Source organism: Rhinopithecus roxellana, chromosome 8, assembly GCF_007565055.1.
Source record: "Rhinopithecus roxellana isolate Shanxi Qingling chromosome 8, ASM756505v1, whole genome shotgun sequence".
Classification (NCBI taxonomy): domain Eukaryota; kingdom Metazoa; phylum Chordata; class Mammalia; order Primates; family Cercopithecidae; genus Rhinopithecus; species Rhinopithecus roxellana.
The window spans coordinates 35,967,409-35,986,480 of record NC_044556.1 but is presented as its reverse complement, the minus strand read 5'-3'; the positions used below and the strand labels follow the sequence as shown (position 1 = coordinate 35,986,480).

At 38.6% G+C, this 19,072-nt stretch overlaps 1 protein-coding gene across 5 annotated transcripts in view; it reads right to left on the bottom strand.

Moving 5' to 3' along the window:
- MAGI3 (membrane associated guanylate kinase, WW and PDZ domain containing 3) overlaps nucleotides 1-19,072 on the bottom strand; it is a 306,588-nt gene that overhangs the window by 95,690 nt on the left and 191,826 nt on the right. The window lies entirely within an intron of this gene.

The window sequence follows — 19,072 nt, the reverse complement described above, 5'->3', positions numbered from 1 at the left end:
AGCTACACTCCTAGTACCTCCGCCAAACTGCAGTCAGTGACTTTCTAAAACACAGTCTGAGGAAACAAAGAAAATCTCTCTAAACCCACCAATGGCTTCCCATGATCCTTGGTATAAAATTCAGATTCTATAACAACACATTTTACAAATCCTTCCTCTTAAAAAAAAAAATTCAATGATTAAGATTATAATTTGTAATTATCTATGAGAGATGGAAAAAATATGACAATATTTTGTACCTCCTAAGAGGTGGGGCCTGTTGCCTCATCCCTTGAATTTGGACTGGATTGATGATATGCTTTGATTAATTTAATGTGAAGGCTGTGATACTGTCCAAGTTCAGGGATCTAGACTTCCATCTTCACCCTCTTGGAATGCTCCTGCTACCATGCAAGGAAGTCCAGGTTAGACTACTGAATGATAAGAGAGCCCAAGCGAACAAAAAGCAGCAAGGCCCCAGACACATGAATTAGACCATCTTAGCCCCTCCAGCTCCAGTTGAGCCGTCAATAACTACAGCCACATGAATGGTCCGAACTGAGCCCAACTCATGAAATCATGAGAAATACACACTACTATTTTAAGTCACTAAGTTTTGGGGTAGTCTGTTATACAGCAAAGGCTGAGATATCCAAATAAACTCTACTATAAAATATAATGACTAAAAAACAATTTAAAAGCAAGCCATATTATAGATAATACTATAAAAACAGCACTGATCCAAGGGGCAGGAGGAACTCTGTTTTGGTCTGGGATTATTATTAATGGCACAATTTAGATCAAGTACTTAATCTCTTTTGGCTTTCTCTTTCTGCAAAGTGGCGTTGAGCAGGATGTTGTCCACGATTCTTTTCACTGACAGATATGAATGTTATGTGTAATTCTACCATATATTTCTAAGACTAGAAAATAGTTTTAATGTTAATTCTCTTTACAAAGTATTATAAATTTTCACTCCCCCCACAAAACCATACAACCCAATACACATAAAGTTATCTTCCTTCCTTTACCCCACTGCTTTTGGCATTCCATAAAATTTATCTTTATATTCTCCTAATACTATATATTTTATATAAAGCTTTCTACATCCCCACTCACCCCCAGTTCTCACCACAGTTCTCCTTTATACACAAAAATTCCTCCAGGAAGAGGAAGAGTTCTTTGGAGCCATATAGTCTCCAATTCTCCTCTCACCGTCTCTTAAGCCTATTCAAATACGATCTTTTCCCCAACCATTCACGAGACAAAGTGCTGTTTCAGCAACAGTCTCCACTTCGCTGAACTCAATGGCCAAGTCTTACCCTCATCTTAATTGACCTATGAATAACATTTGACATAACTCATTTACCCTTTCTGTTTAGTTATAAGCAAATCAACCCAAGCAAAGAAACAGAACATTGCCAGGACCTCAAAAAACTTCTTGGGTGTCTCTGATGATAAATCTCTCCTCAAAAGTGACTATCATCTTGACATCTGTGATGATGATTTCCTTTCCTTTTTGATGATTGTACCAACTAAATAGTGCATTTTAAAGCAACATAGCTTACTTTTGCCACTTTTGCAACCTCATATGAATGGAATCACATAACATGCATCCTCTTCTGTCCACACCAATACTTATCATGAGGCTTTTAAACTTTATCCAATATCCTGGGTGTGTAAAGTCACCTCACTGTGTATTTAATATGCAATTGCTTTATGAGATTAAACATTCTTTTTAATACATTTAGAAGTCATATAGATTTCCTCTGTTGTGAAGTGGTTATTCAAGTCTTTCCTCATTTCTCTGTTGGGTTTATGTCTTTAAAATTGATTTGTGGGAGCTGGCAAGATGCCCAAATAGGAACAGCTCTGGTCTGCAGCTCCCAGTGAGACTAACACAGAAGGTGGGTGATTTCTCCATTTCCAACTGAGGTACCCAGTTCATCTCATTAGGACTAGTTAGACAGTGGGTGCAGCCCATGGAGGGTGAGCAGAAGCAGGGTGGGGCATTGCCTCACCCAGGAAGCACAAGGAGCCTGGGAACTCCCTCCCCTAGCCAAGGGAAGCCATGAGGGACTGTGCTATCTGGCCCAAATACTACGCTTTTCCCATGTTTTTGCAACCCGCAGACCAGGAGATTCCCTCGTGTGCCTACACCAACAGGGTCCTGGGTTTCAAGCACAAAACTAGGTGGCTATTTGGGCAGACACTGAGCTAGCTGCAGGAGTTTTTTTTTGTACCCCAGCGAGACAGAACTGTTGAAGCCAGGGAGCCAAGTGGTCTTGGTCAGTGGGTCCCACTCCCACAGAGCCCAGCAAGCTAAGAACCACTGGCTTGAAATTCTCGCTGCCAGCACAGCAGTCTGAAGTTGACCTGGAATGATCGAGCTTGGTGAGGGGAGGGGCGTCCACCATTGCAGAGACTTGAGTAGGTGGTTTTTCCCCTCAGAGTGTTAAGGAAGCCACCAGGAAGTTTGAACTGTGCAGAACTCACTGCAGCACAGCAAAGCGGCTGTGGCCAGACTGGCTCTCTGGATTCCTCCTCACTGGACAGGGCATCTCTGAAAGAAAGGCAGCAGCCCCAGTCAGGAGCTTATAGATAAAACTCCCATCTCCCTGGGACAGAGCACCTGGGGAAAGGGGCAGCTATGGGTGCAGCTTCAGCAGACTTAAACGTTCCTGCCTGCTGACTCTGAAGAAAGCAGCAGATCTCCTAGCACAGTGCTCCAGCTCTGCTATGGGACAGACTGCCTCCTCAAGTGGGTCCCTGACCCCCGTGCCTCCTGACTGGGAGACACCTCCCAGCAGGGGTCAACAGACACCTCATACAGGAGAGCTCTGGCTGGCATCTGGCAGGTGCCCCTCTGGGACAAAGTTTCCCAAGGAAGGAGTAGGCAGCAATCTTTGCTGTTCTGCAGCCTCTGCTGGTGATACCCAGGCAAACAGGGTCTGGAGTGGACCTCTAGCAAACTCCAGTAGACCTGCAGAAGAGGGGCCTGACTATTAGAAGGAAAACTAACAGAAAGCAATAACATCAACATTAACCAAAAGGACGCTCACACAAAAACCCCATCCAAAGGCCATCAGCGTTGAAGATCAAAGGTACATAAATCCACAAAGATAAGGAAAAACCAGCACAAAAATGCTGAAAATTCCAAAAACCAGAATGCTTCTTCTCCTCCAAATGATCACAACTCCTCTCTGACAAGGGCACAAAACTGGACAGAGAATGAGTTTGATGAATTGACAGAAGTAAGCTTCAGGAGGTGGGTAATAACAAACTCCTCTGAGCTAAAGGGGCACGTTCTAACCCAATGCAAGGAAGCTAAGAACCTTGATAAAAGGTTACAGGAACTGCTAACTAGAATAACCAGTTTAGAGAAAAACATAAATGACCTGATGAAATTAAAAAACACAGCATGAGAACTTTGTGAAGCACACGCCAAGTATCAATAGCCAAATTGATCAAGTGGAAGAAAGGATATCAGAGATTGAAGATCAACTCAATGAAATAAAGCTTAAAGACGAAATCAGAGAAAATAGAATGAAAAGGAACAAAGCTTCCAGGAAATATAAGACTATGTGAAAAGGCCAAACCTATGATTGATTGGTGTACCTGAAAGTGACAGGGAGAATGGGACCAAGTTGGAACACACACTTCAGGATATTATCCAGGAGAACATTCCCAACCTGGCAAGACAGGCCAACACTCAAATTCAGGAAAAACAGAGACCACCACTAAGATACTCCTTGGGAAAAGCAATCACAAGACACAAGATCGTCACATTCTCCAAGGTTGAAACAAAGGAAAAAATGTTAAGGGCAGCCAAAGACAAAGGTCAGATTATTTACAAAGGGAAGCCCATCAGACTCACAGCGGATCTCTCTGCAGAAACCCTACAAGCCAGAAGAGAGTGGGGGGCCAATATTCAACATTCTTAAAGAAAAGGATTTTCAACCCAGAATTTCAAATCTATCCAAACTAAGCTTCATAAGCGAGGGAGAAATAAAATCCTTTACAGACAAGCAAATGCTGAGGGATTCTGTCACCAACAGACCTGCCTTACTCCTGAAGGAAGCACTAAATATGGGAAGAAAAAACTGGTACCAGCCACTGCAAAGACATACCAAAATATAAAGACCAACAACCCTATGAAGAAACTGCATCAACTAATGTGCAAAATAACCAGCTAGCATCATGAGGACAGGATACAATTAATACATAACAATATTAACCTTAAATGTAAATGGGCTGAATGCCCCAATTAAAAGACACAGACTGGCAAATTGGATAAAAGAGTCAAGACTTTTTGGTGTGCTATATTCAGGAGACCCATCTCATGTGCAAAGACACACATGGGCTCAAAATAAAGGGATGGATGAATATTTAATATTTACCAAGCAAATGGAAAGCCCCCTCCCCCCCAAAAAAAGCAGGGGTTGCAATCCTAGTCTCTGATAAAACAGACTTAAAACCAACAAAGACCGGCCGGGCGCGGTGGCTCAAGCCTGTAATCCCAGCACTTTGGGAGGCCGAGACGGGTGGATCACGAGGTCAGGAGATCGAGACCAACCTGGCTAATACGCTGAAACCCCGTCTCTACTAAAAAATACAAAAAAACTAGCCGGGCGACGAGGCGGGTGCCTGTAGTCCCAGCTGCTCGGGAGGCTGAGGCAGGAGAATGGCGTGAACCCGGGAGGCGGAGCTTGCAGTGAGCTGAGAGCCGGCCACAGCACTCCAGCCTGGGCGGCAGAGCAAGACTCCGTCTCAAAAAAAAAAAAAAAAAAAAAAACCAACAAAGACCAAAACAGACAAAGAAGGGCATTACATAATGGTAAAGGGATCAACGCAACAAGAGCTAACTATCCCAAATATACATGCACTCCAACACAGGAGCACCCAGATTCATAAAGCAAGTTCTTAGAGACCTACAAAGAGACTTAGATTCCCACACAATAATACTGGGAGACTTTAACACCCCACTGTCAATATTAGGCAGATCAACGAGACAGAAAATTAACAAGGATATTCAGGACTTGAACTCAGCTATGGACCAAGCACACCTAATAGACATCTACTGAACCCTTCCCCCCAAATCAACAGAATATACATTCTTCTCGGTGCCACATGGCACTTATTCTAAAATCAACCACATAATTGGAAGTAAAACACTCCTCAGCAAATGCAAAAGTACGGAAATCATAACAAACATTCTCTCGGACCACAGTGCAATCAAATTAAAACTCAGGATTAAGAAACTCACCCAAAACCACACAACTACTTGGAAACTGAACAAGCTGCTCCTGAATGACTACTGGGTAAATAATAAAATTAAGGAAGAAATAAATAAGTTCTCTGAAACCAATGAGAACAAAGATACAATGTACTAGAATCTCTGGGACACAGCTAAAGCAGTGTTTAGATAGAAGCTTATAGCACTGAATGCCCACATCAGAAAATGGGAAAGATCTAAAATAGACACCCTAATATCACAATTAAAAGAACTAGAGAGGCAACAACAAACAAATTCAAAAGTTAGCAGAACAGGGCCAGATGTGGTGGTTCACGCCTATAATCCCAGCACTTTGGGAGGTCAATGGGGGCGGATCACGAGGTCAGGAGATTGAGACCATCCTGGCTTACGTGGTGAAACCCCATCTCTACTAAAAATACAAAAAATTAGCCGGGCATGGTGGCAGGCGCCTGTAGTCCCAGCTACTTGGGAGGCTGAGGCAGGAGAATGGCGTGAACCCGGAAGGCAGAGCTTGCAGTGACCCGAGATCACGCCACTGCACTCCAGCCTGGGTGACAGAGCAAGACTCTGGATCAAAAAAAAAAAAAAAAAAAAAAAAGGCTAGCAGAACAGAAGAAATAACCAAGATCAAAGCAGAACTGAAGATTACAGAGATATGAAATACCCTCCAAAAAATCAATGAATCCAGGAGCTGTTTTTTTGAAAAGATTAACAAAACAGACCACTAGCCAGAATAAAAAAGAAAAACAGAGAGAAGAATCAAATAAACACAATAAAAATGATAAAGGGAATATCACCACTGATCCCACAGAAATACAAACTACCATTAGATAATACTATAAATGCCTCTATACAAAAATAAATAAATAAATAAATAATCTAGATGAAATGGATAAATTCCTGGACACATACACCCTCCCACGACTAAACCAGGAAGAAGTGGAATTCCTGAATAGACCAATAACAAGTTCTGAAATTGAGGCAGTAATTAATAGCCTACCAACCAAAAAAAGCCCAGGATCAGAGGGATTTACAGCCGAATTCTACCAGAGGTACAAAGAGCAGCTGCTACCATTCCTTTTGAAACTATTCCAAACAATAGAAAAAGAGGGACTCCTCCCTAACTCATTTTATGAGGCCAGCATCATCCTGATACCAAAACCTGGCAGAGACACAACAACAACAAAAAAGTTTCATCCCTGATGAACATCGATGCGAAAATCCTCAATAAAATACTGGCAAACTGAATCCAGCAGCACATTGAAAAGCTTATCCACCACGATCCAGTTGGCTTCATCCCTGGGATGCAACGCTGGTTCAACATACGCAAATCAATAAACGTAATCCATCACATAAACAGAACCAATGACAAAAACCACATGATTATCTCAATAGATGCAGAAAAGGCCTTCAATAAAATTCAATACACCTTCATGCTAAAAACGCTCAATAAACTGGGCACTGATGGAACGTATCTCAAAATATTAAGAGCTATTTATGATAAACCCACAGCCAATATCATACTGAATGGGCAAAAACTGGAAGCATTCCCTTTGAAAACTGGCACAAGACAAGGATGCCCTCTCTCACCACTTCTATTCAATATAGTATTGGAAGTTCTGGCCAGGGCAATCAGGCAAGAGAAAGAAATAAAGGGTATTCAAACAGGAAGAGAGGAAGTCAATTTGTCTCTGTTTGCAGATGACATGGTTGTATATTTAGAAAGCCCCATCTTCTCTGCTCAAAAACTCCTTAAGCTGATAAGCAACTTCAGTAAAGTCTCAGGATATAAAATCAATGTGCAAAAATCACAAGCATTCCTATACATTAATGATAGGCAAACAGAGAGCCAAATCATGAGTGAAATCCCATGTACAACTGCTACAAAGAGAATAAAATACCTAGGAATGCAACTTACAAAGGACATGAAGGACCTCGTCAAGGAGAACTACAAATCACTGCTCAAGGAAATACGAGAGGACATAAACAAATGGAAAGACATTCCATGCTCATGAAGAGGAATAATCAATATCATCAAAATGGCCATACTCCCCAAAGTAATTTACAGATTAAATGCTATCCCCATCAAGCTACCAATAACTTTCTTCACATAACTAGAAAAAACTACTATAAATTTCATATGGAATCAAAAAAGACCCCATATAGCCAAGACAATCCTAAGCAAAAGGAACAAAGCTGGAGGCGTCACATCACCTGACTTCAAACTGTACTACAAGGGTACAGTAACCAAAAACAATATGGTACTGGTAACAAAATTGATACATAGAACAATGGAATAGAACAGAGGCCTCAGACATGACACCACACATCTATAAGCATCTCATCTTCAACAAACCTGACAAAAACAAGCAATGGGGAAAGGATTCCCTATTTAATAAACGGTGTTGTGAAAACTGGCTGGCCATATGCAGAAAGCTGAAACTGGACCCCTTCCTTACAACTTATACAAAAATTAATTCAAGATGGATTAAAGACTTAAATGTAACACCTAAAACCATAAAAACTCTAGAAGAAAACCTAGGCAATACCATTCAGGACGTAGGCATGGGCAAAGACCTCATGACTAAAACACCAAAAGCAATAGCAACAAAAGCCAAAATTGACAAATGGGATATAATTAAACTAAAGAGCTTCTGTACAGCAAAAGAAACTATCATCAGAGTGAACAGGCAACCTATAGAATGGGAGAAAATTTTTCCAATCTATCCATCTGACAAAGGTCTGATATCCAGAATCTACAAGGAACTTAAACAAATTTACATGTAAAAAACAAACTACCCCATCAAAAAGTGGGCAAAAGATATGAACAGACACTTCTCAAAAGAAGACATTTATGTGGCCAACAAACATATGAAAAAAAGCTCATCATCACTGGTCATTAGAGAAATGCAAATCAAAACCACAATGAGATACCATCTCACATCAGTTAGAATGGCAGATATTAAAAAGTCAGGAAACGACAGATGCTAGAGAGGATGTGGAGAAATAGGAACGTTTTTACAGTTAGTGGGAGTGTAAATTAGTTCAACCATTGTGGAAGATAGTGTGACAATTCCTCAAGGATCTAGAACTAGAAATATCATTTGACCCAGCAATCCTGTTACTGGGTATATACTCAAAAGATTATAAATCATTCTACTATGAAGACACATGCACACATGTTTACTGCAGCACTATTCATAATAGCAAACACTTTGAAGCAATACAAATGCCCATAAATAATAGAATGGATAAAGAAAATATGGCGCATGTACATCATGGAATACTATGCAGCCATAAAAAAGAATGAGTTCATGTCCTTTGCAGGGACATGGTTGAAGCTGGAAACCATCATTCTCAGCAAAGTAACACAGGAATGAAAAACTAAACACCACATATTCTCACTAATAAGTGGGAGTTGAACAATGAGAACGCATGAACAGACGGAGGGGTACATCACACACTGGGGTCTGTCAGGGTGTTGGGGGGCAAGGGGTGAAAGAGCACTAGGACAAATACCTAATGCATATGAGGCTTAAAACCTAGATGTTGGGTTGATGGGTACAGCAAACCACCATGGCACATGCATACCTATGTAACAAACCTGGATGTTCTGCACATGTATTTCAGAACTTAAAGCATAATAAAAAATAAAATTGATTTGTAATTCTTTATATTCTGAATATTATATTAAATCATCAAATCTAAGTAACCAACCCCTTCTAAACTGCATCATTATTTTATCCCTAAGAAACAAAATAACCTGGCGATTACAATGGAAAGATTTCATCTATTCTAAGATGCATCCCAACTGTAGAGATGTTAAAATGTGAAATAACTGCCTTGGTATTGATGAAGTACTGTGGTCCATTGTCAGACATACATATTGCAAATGGGGGATTTCTGTGAAACATGTTTTCTTGAAACAGCACTTTCTGAAAAATCATGCACCCAAAATAACAGAGATTATGGAGAAAACAGAGTCATGGTTGACTTCTCAAAACCTTTGCAACTTTGTAACCAGAACACTAACAAAATAAATAATGGTTCTAATTTAAAATATTAATACAGTTTAAAAGACATGTTAAATTCCTAATTAAAAATAATAAATAAAATACTGTGTCTTCTAAGAAAATGAAAGAAATGAAAAGAAAAGGTGGCTTGACAGAAAGGGGTATAAGAAAGGGTTAGCCTACTAAATAATGAAGATAGGGCAAATAGTGCAATAAAGATTTTAAAAACAGAACACAAAGTCAAACAGAAAAGATGCCAAATTGAAGTATACAGGCATCATATACACTGCCATATTCTTCCTCAGCTGCAATATTCAGTTGCGTCCATTTATTCTATTTACTTGTGGCTATTTGATGATAAAAAAAATTAGCTTGCTGAGGAAAATGGCATAGAAACTAGTATAACCTCAGTTAAATTTATGTCATTTTCTACATATGTGCCAATCACATGTAAACTATTTGTACTGCAGAAATAAATGTAGAGGAACAGAGAGTATCTTGTCACATTCTGATTTTTTCACCTTTTTAAAAAATTGTATTTTGATGACAGAAGTTCTTAATTTTAATGTAGTCAAATGTATCAATCTTTTCTTTTACAGCTAACGGTTTTTGTGTCTAGTTGAAAAAAATCCTTTCCCAGCCTGTGCTGATGACATCCAGGGCACTGGGTTGCACCTGGAAAGCGAGCCTCAATTGTCTGAATGCATAAAGCAAACTGTCCGGAAAAAAAAAAAATTCCTTTCCTAAGGCTATGGAGATATTCTATATTCTTTTTAAAAAGCATTACAGGTTTGCCTTTCACACTAGGACTTTAACACAGTGGTGGGGATGGGCGAGCTGGTGAGAAGTACCAGTTCAATTTCCATTTTTTCCAAATGACTACTCAAAATGACTTATTGAACGTCTTGGCCGGGCATGGTGGCTCAAGCCTGTAATCCCAACACTTTGGGAGGCCGAGACAGGTGGATCACGAGTTCAGGAGATCGAGACCATCCTGGCTAACACGGTGAAACCCCGTCTCTACTAAAAAATACAAAAAACTAGCCGGGCGAGGTGGCGGGCGCCTGTAGTCCCAGCTACTTGGGAGGCTGAGGCAGGAGAATGGCGTAAACCCGGGAGGCAGGGCTTGCAGTGAGCTGAGATCCGGCCACTGCACTCCAGCCTGGGCGATAGAGCGAGACTCCGTCTCAAAAAAAAAAAAAAAAAAAAAGAAAGTCTTAATTTCCCTTCTGATCAGCCACAGCACTTCTTTCATAGCAATGTCTATATCAGCTTGGGTGTTTACTACTAGGCTTTCTACCTACTGACCATTCCTGTATCAATATCAGTGTTATAATTATTCTATTTTCCTAATAAATCTAGATATATAGTATAGCAAGTCCACCTATCTTGCTTTTTGTATTCATAGCCTGTCCACATTCTAAAATCAGATAAACAGGCTAAAAAGGCTGAAATTTTTATGGAATTTACATTGAATCTACCAATCAATTTGAGTAGAACTGATATCTTTGCCATACTCTCTTTAATTCATGAATAAGAAATCTCTGTCATCATATTTAGATCTTCTTTAGCATCCCTTAATTTTCACCCTATGGAGGTCTTATGTTTCATTAGAGGTTAATTTCTAGGTATTTAAAAAAAAACTTACATGCCATTGTAAGTAATATTTTCATAAACTTTCATTTTCTAAATATTGACGGTATGAAAGAAGTAATTTATCTACAATAGAATGCACTAATTCTAACAGTACAATTAAGTGAACTTTGGAAACCATTATCCCCCAAAGTTTCCTTGGGCCTCTTTGCAGTCCTCCACTGTGGGCAGTTACTGACCTACTATCAGTAGAGTTTTGCCTTTAATATAATTTAATATAAATGGAATCATACATTAATTTGATTCCAGTAGTTGTCTGGCTTCTTTTACTTAGCCTGATGCTTTTGAGATTCACCCAGGTTGTTCAAATTCTTTTTACATTTAAGATGTCATCTGCAAAGAGAGATCATTTTAAGTCTTTTCTAAGTTGAATGCCTTTTATTTCTTTTTCCTGTCTTATTACTCTGGCTAGAATTTTCAGTACTATGCTGAATAGTAATGGCAAGAGTGGGCATCCTTGCTTTATTGCAGGATCTTACAGGAAAAGTCTTCTGTCTTTCCCTGTTGAGCATAATGTTAGCTTCTATTATGTTGAGGTAGTTTCCTTCTACTCCTAATTTGTTGAGTATTTTTTAAAATCCTGATAGGGTACTGAATTTTGCTTTTTCTGTATTGAGAAGTTAATGTAGTATAATACATTAACTGATTCTTTTTTTTTTTTTTTGAGATGGAGTCTCGCTCTGTCACCCAGGCTGGGGTGCAGTGGCCGGATCTTGGCTCACTGCAAGCTCCGCCTCCCAGGTTTATGCCATTCTCCTGCCTCAGCCACCCAAGTAGCTGGGACTTCAGGCACCCGCCACCTTGCCCAGCTAGTTTTTTTTGTATTTTTTTTAGTAGAGATGGGGTTTCACTGTGTTAGCCAGGATGGTCTCAATCTCCTGACCTTGTGATCCGCCCGTCTCGGCCTCCCAAAGTGCTAGGATTACAGGCTTGAGCCACCGCGCCCGGCCTATATTAACTGATTCTTATATGTTGAACCATCCTTGCATTCCAGGCATAAATTTTAGCTGGTCAAGATGTATGATCTTTTTAATGTGCAATATAATTTGGTTTGCTAGCATTTTCTTTAGAATTTTTGTGTCAAATATCCATCAGGGATATTGGCCTGTAGTTGTCCTTTATTGTGTCTTTGTCTGGTTTTGTTATCAGGGTAACAAGTTTAAATGAGTTTAGGAGTGTCCCTTTCTCTTCCGTTCTTTGGAAGAATTTGAGAAGGACTGGTATTAACTATTTGGTAGAATTCTCCAGGGGAGCCACCAAGTTCTAGGCTTTTCTTTGTTGAGAGGTTTTTGATTACTGCTTTAATCTCCACACTCGTTATAGGACTCTTCAGATTTTTTATTTCTTTATGATTCAGTCTTGGTAGTTTTATATTTCTAAAACTTTATCCATTTCTTCTAGATCATCCAATTTGTTGGCATCTAACTTTTCACTACAGTAGTCTTTATAATTCTTTTCATTTCTGTGACACCAGTTATAATATCTCCCCTTTCATTTCTAATTTTAGAAATTTAAGTCTTTTTTTTCTTAATCTAAGTAAGGAAGTAAGGGTTTATCAATTTTAGTGATTTTTTTTTTAAAAAAAACAACTCCTGGTTTGGTTGGTTTTTTTCTTTTGTTTTCTATTGAGTTTATCTCTGCTCTAGTCTTTATCATTTCCTTCCTGCTGCTGACTTTGGGTTTAGTTCGTTCTTATTTGTCTAATTCCTTAAGGTATAAGATTAGGTTGGTGACTTGAGATTTTTATTCTCTTTTAATGTGTTTACTGCTATAAACTTCCCTCTTGGTACTGCTTTTACTACCTTCCATAAGTTTTAATATGTTGTATCTTTTAAAAAAATTTATCTCCAGATATTTCTGAAACTCTCTCATGATCCACTAGTTGTTTAAGAACACACTGTTTACTTTCCATGTATTTGCAAATTTTCCTGTTTTCTTTCTGCTAATTGTTTCATTCCATTATGCTGAGAGAATATACTTTACATAATTTAAATCTTAAATTCATTAAGACTTGTTTTGTGGCCTAACGTGGTTTATCATAGAGAATCTTCCATGCATGCTAGATAAGAATGTATATTCTGCTGTTATTGGATGAAATGTTCCGTATGTCCGTTAGGTCCATTAGGTCTCATATTGTTAAAGTCCTCTGTTTCCTCATTGATCTTTTATCTTGTTTTATTCAGTTGGTATTCCACTGTATGGATATACCAAAACTAATTATCCATTCACCAATGATGGACATTTGGGTTGTTTCCAGATTTGGGCTATAATAAATAAAGCTGCTATTAACTTACATGACTTTGGATAGACATATATTTAAATGTATGTTGAGTTAATACCTAGGAGTGAAATTACTAGGTATTGTGGTAAGTGTATGTTTAATTCAATAAGAAAATGTCACATTATTTTCCAAAGTAGATGTCTTTGCATTTCCACCTGCAATATATGAGAGCTGCAGTTGATTTACGTTACTGTTTCTAAGTAGGAATGGTTTCTGGAGTTTCTTGGGTAATTTGTTTTCTCTAAATCTTACAACAAATTAGTTGCCAGGAAAAATGACAAAAAAGTTCTAATTCTCTTGCACAAATTAAAGTTTAACACTTTGACATAGAGACATCTGGCTTAAAGAAATCCGCTGATATCAACTGAAAGCAAGAGCAGGAAACGCTGAAAAGCAGAATCAAAGGTTAAGGTTGACATTGCCAGGAACCAGGACAGAAGTATGTGGGAGAGTAGCAGTCACAATATACTCAAGTCAGTCTTACTTGCAGCTGTTCCCACAAGTGTGTGTTCATGGCCATATCTGCTAGTGGTGGGTCTTTCTTACATAAAACAATACTAATAAGATGATATGTGTATTATACTTTATATAAATCCTACGAGTTGTGTTCCAAGAAATAACAAGTTTGGAGGCTAAGTCCTTAAATTGGCAGTTTCAACACACAACTCTGTGTAATGCTGTTAACCATGCTGGGAAATCTAAATATTAGGTTATTTGAATACTATCCAATAATATTTTCTGGCATTTTTCACTGATTATTTGTTACAAGCTTCATTGCTTTGTAAATATTTAACAGAAGAAATGCAAAGAGAGAAAGTGAATGCTACTGTGGAACGTTCCAACATGAAATTAGAAATGGATCTAAAATCTGAAATAAAAGTAATATATTTAATAGATTTCAATGGCAAAATCAAAATCAGGAGAAGCAGACAAAATGCTTTCACAATTAAAAAAGAAAATGAGATTATATGAAACAACATATAACATACTTTGTAATGCCCAATATGAGGATGTTTTTTGATACACTCTTAATAAATTTGATGAACGTCAGTATAAAATTAAATACAATTTTTTCTGGCATACTTGTCTGGCATATTTATCACCAAACAAAGATCAAGACCATCAGATAAAACAATTGATACTTTGTGCTTTAAAATTTCATTTTAGGGTTAGGCTTGGCAGCTCACACCTGTAATCCCAGCACTTTGGGATGCTGAGGCAGGCGGATCACCTGAGGTCAGGAGTTTGAGACCAGCCTGGCCAACATGGTGAAACCTCATCTCTACTAAAAACACAAAAATTTGCCAAGTGTGGTGGCACGCACCTGTAATCCCAGCTACTCAGGAGACTGAGGCAGGAGAATCACTTGAACCTGGAAGGCGGAGGTTGTGATGAGCTGAGATCGTGCCACTGTACTCTAGACTGGTCAACAACCAGAGCAAGACTCTTTCTCAAAAATCAATCAATCAATCAAAAATAAATAAATAAATAAACAAAATTTTAGGTGTGAAAAATTCAAATGCTAAATATGTATGTGATTATCTTTCAAATTTTAAATGATTTTTATTTGGTATTTATTTTGTGTTAATGCCTCCATTCATTCATTCATCATTTTAGAGATGCAGTCTTGCTATGTTGCCCAGGCTGATCTCGAATTCCTGGCTTCAAGATTTCCTTCTGCCTCAGCCTCCCAAAGTGCTAGGACTACAGATGTGAGCCACCATGCCCAACCAATGTCTCCTTCTTATAAGTTTTTCTGTTATCAAACATCTGTATCAAGTAGAGATCATTGAAAAATAGTAACAAAATCTTATTTTATTAGTTCATAATAATAATAATAGTAAACCATTTGATTTTATCTTGCCAGTTTCTCTCTGTAAGCACTTGACACACAGGAGAATCCATCCTATACTACAGTGTTCGTAGCCATAACTACTGCCATAACAGTCAAGTGCAGCAGTCATTTGGGCTCTCGAGGTACTGGGTTCATTTGTCATTTCTTCACAATCAACTGTAGGTGATACTGTAATTAAATGATGCCATGACTTCTCATGAATTATCAGCATCCCACCTCTCATTGGAAGAAACTTGGCACTCCACGTAAGATCAGCCAAGACAACCAAAACCAATTCTGAAATCCCTTCTTGGAGGTTCTGTCTCCTGGGAGCACTACTTGTACTAATTCTGTATCAAGATCCAGACAAGAGAGAGAAACCACATGGCAATCTGAACAGAGACAGTTTAGTATACAGAATTGTTAACTGTTTACAGGGAATTAACTAAGTAGGAATAAACAAAGACTCTAAAGAATATCACCCTAAAGCTGAGGTAGAATAGTTAAATCAGGAACAAACTTGGAACGGAAGGACTCTCCCAAAGTCTGGGATTCAGACCTCATTGAAGAGGGTGTGGTAACAGCCCAGTGGATGGTGGGGAATTTTGCTGGGTTGCCTGAGGACAGAGCTAGTTTACAGTTAGTGGGTCAAGGATTATAGGCAGGGAACTGCATGGGGTACCAATGAAATTCACCAGCAAGCTACCTATGGTGGTGAGTGGGGTTTCTAAATAGAAAACCAGCTCAGACACTGGCTGGACTTGCCAGTAATCCATAGGAAAACTGGCTGCAGAGGATGTTGCTGAAAACTGGGGGACCAAATGGGATGTCACAGAACTCACCAGGAACCTGCTAAGAAGTCAGCTGGTATACTGCTGGTACTCATAAAATCACCTGTGAGGGTGTTGCTGAACTTGCTGTAAGGAAGTCTCCTGCAGGTGTGCCACTGAACTTGTCACTGAGAAGCTGACTGCTAGAGTACTGCTGAAACTTGCTGGGTGTCTTTTTGGATAGCAGGAGCAAAAAGAAAAAGATACACTGGAACCAGGAAAAGAACTCTCTTCTTTGTCCAGTATCCTTCCTGTGCCCTCTATTGAAAGCTTAACACTGTGCCAACGGACAGGAGACAAATGTTACAGTATCACAACCAGGCAAGAAAGTAGATTTATAGCTAAGAGGCAATATGGGTAATAAATGGCAGACTAATTTTCTGAGAGATTCTATCAAAAATGGGAGTTGAATTTTGCCAAATAATTTTTCTGCATCTATTGAAAAGATCATTGGTTTTTGTTTTCTAGTATTACTATATTAATTTTGAAATGTTATACCAACCTGGCATTCCTGAAACAAACTCCACTTGATCATAATGTATTATCCTTTTACATATTGCTACATATATATTGACTTGCTAAAATACTGTTAAGAATTTCTGAGTCTACATTTAAGAAAAATTTTAGCCTAACATTTTCTTTTAATATTTTTGTTTGATTTTAGAATCAGAATCATGTTCACAACACAGAATGAGTTGGGAAATGTTCCCTCCTATATTTTCTAAAAGAGTTTGTGTAGAATTGGTATTATTTCTTTCTTAAATGTTCAGAACAATTTACCAGTATCACCCAGGCCTCAAGTTTTCTTTCTTTTTTCCAACTTTTATTCTAAGTTCTGGGGTACATGTGCATGTTTTTTTACTTAAACGTGTGCCATGGTAATTAGCTGCACAGATCATCCTATCATCTACGTATTGAGCCCAGCATCCATTAGCTATTCTTACTGATGCTGTCCTTCCTCCCACCCTCCAACAGGCCCCAGTGTGTGCTGTTCCCCATCATGTGTCCATGCGTTCTCATCACTCAGCTCCCAATTATAAGTGAGAACATTTGATTTTCTGTTCCAAATGAATTGTAAAATAGTTTTTTCCCCCCTAATTCTGTGAAGAATGTCAATGATAGTTTAATGGGAATAGCATTGAATCTATAAATTACTATGGGCAGTATGGCCATTTTGATGATACTGATTCTTCCTATTCATAAGCATGGAACGTTTTTCCATTTATTTGTGTCATCATCTCTGATTTCTTTGAGCAGTCGTTTGTAGTTCTTGAAGAGGTCATTTACTTCCCTTGTTAGCTGTATTCCTAGGTATTTTATTCTTTTTTTGTGGCAATTGTGAATGAGAGTTCATTCTGGATTTTGGCTCTCAGCTTGCCTGTTATTGCTATATAGGAATGCTAGCAATTTTTGCACATTGATTTTGTACCCTGAGATTTTGCTGAAGTTGCCTATCAGTTTAAGAAGCTTTTGGGCAGAAACAGTGGAATTTTCTAGATACAGGAGATCATGTCATCGGCAAAAAGGGATAGTTTCACTTCCTCTTCCTATGTGAATATGCTCTTTCTTTCTCTTTCTTGATTGCCCTTGTCAGAACTTCCAAAACTATATTGAATAGGAGTGGCAAAAGAGGGCATCCTTGTCTTGTGTTGGTTTTCAAGGGCAATGGTTCTAGCTTTTGTCCATTCAGTATGATATTGGCTGTGGGTCTTATTATTTTGAGATATGTTCCTTCAATATCTAGTTTATTGAGAATTTTTAACATGAAGCGTTGTTGAATTTTATCGAAGGCTTTTTCTGCATCTACTGAGATAATCATGTGGTTTTTGTCTTTAGTTCTGTTTATGTGGTGAATTATGTTTATTGATTTGTGTATGTTGAACCAGCCTTGCATCCTGGGGATGAAGCCGACTTGATTGTGGTGGATGAGCTTTTTGATGTGCTGTTGGATTTGGTTTGCCAGTATTTTACTGAGGGTTTTTTCATTGATGTTCATTAGGGATACTGGCCTGAAGTTTTCTTTTTTTGTTGTATCTCTGCCAGGTTTTGGTATCAGGATGATGCCGGCCTCATAAAATGAGTAAGGGAGGGGTCCCTCCTTTTCAATTATTTGGAATAGCTTCAGAAGAAATGGTACCAGCTCCTCTTTGTACCTCTGGTAGAATTCAGCTATAAATCCATCTGGTCCTGGGTTGTTTTGGTTGGTAGGCTATTTGTTACTGCCTCAATTTCAGAATTGGCTATTGGTCTCTTCAGGGAATCAACTTCTTTCTGGTTCAGCCTTGAGAGGGTGTATATGTCCAGGAATTTATCCGTTTTCTTCTAGATTTTCTAGTTTATTTGCATAGAGGTGTTTATAGTATTCTCTGATGGTTGTTTGTATTTCTGAGGGGTCAGTGGTGATATTCCCCCTTATCATTTCTGATTGTGTTTGTTTGAATCTTCTGTCTTTTCTTCTTTATTAGTCTAGCTAGCAGTCTATTTTATTATTTTTTTCAAAAACCCAGCTCCTGGATTTGTTGATTTTTTTTGAAGGGTTTTTCATGTCTCTATCTCCTTCAGTTCAGCTCTGATCTTGGTTATTTCTTGACTTCTTCTAGCTTTGGGGTTTGTTTGCTCTTGGTTCTCTAGGTCTTTTAGTTGTGATGTTAGGTTGTTAACTTGAGATCTTTCTAGCCTTTTGATGTGGGCATTTAGTACTATAAACTTCCCTCTTAACACTGCTTTAGCTGTATCTCAGAGATTCTGATATGTTGTCTCTTTCTTCTCATTGGTTTCAAAGAACTTCTTGATTTCTGTCTCAATTTCATTATTTACCCAAGAGTCATTCAAGAGCAGGTTGTCCAATTTCCATGTAGTTGTATGGTTTTGAGTGAACTTCTTTCTTTCTCTTTCTTTCTTTCCTTCCTTCTTTCTTCTTCTTTTCTTTCTTTCTTCCTTTCTTTTTCTTTTTTAGATAGCGTCTCACTCTGTGGCTCAGACAGGAGTACAGTGGTGCAATCTCAGCTCACTGCAACCTCCACCTCCCGGTTCAAGCGATTCTCCTGCCTCAGCCCCATGAGTAGCTAGGACTACAGGAGTGTGCCACCATATTCAACTAATTTTTGAGTGAATTTCTTAATCTTAATTTCTAATTTGATTACACTGTGGTCTGAGAGATTGTTATGATTTCAGTTCTTTTGCATTTGCTGAGGAGTGTTTTACTTCCTATTATGTGATCAGTTT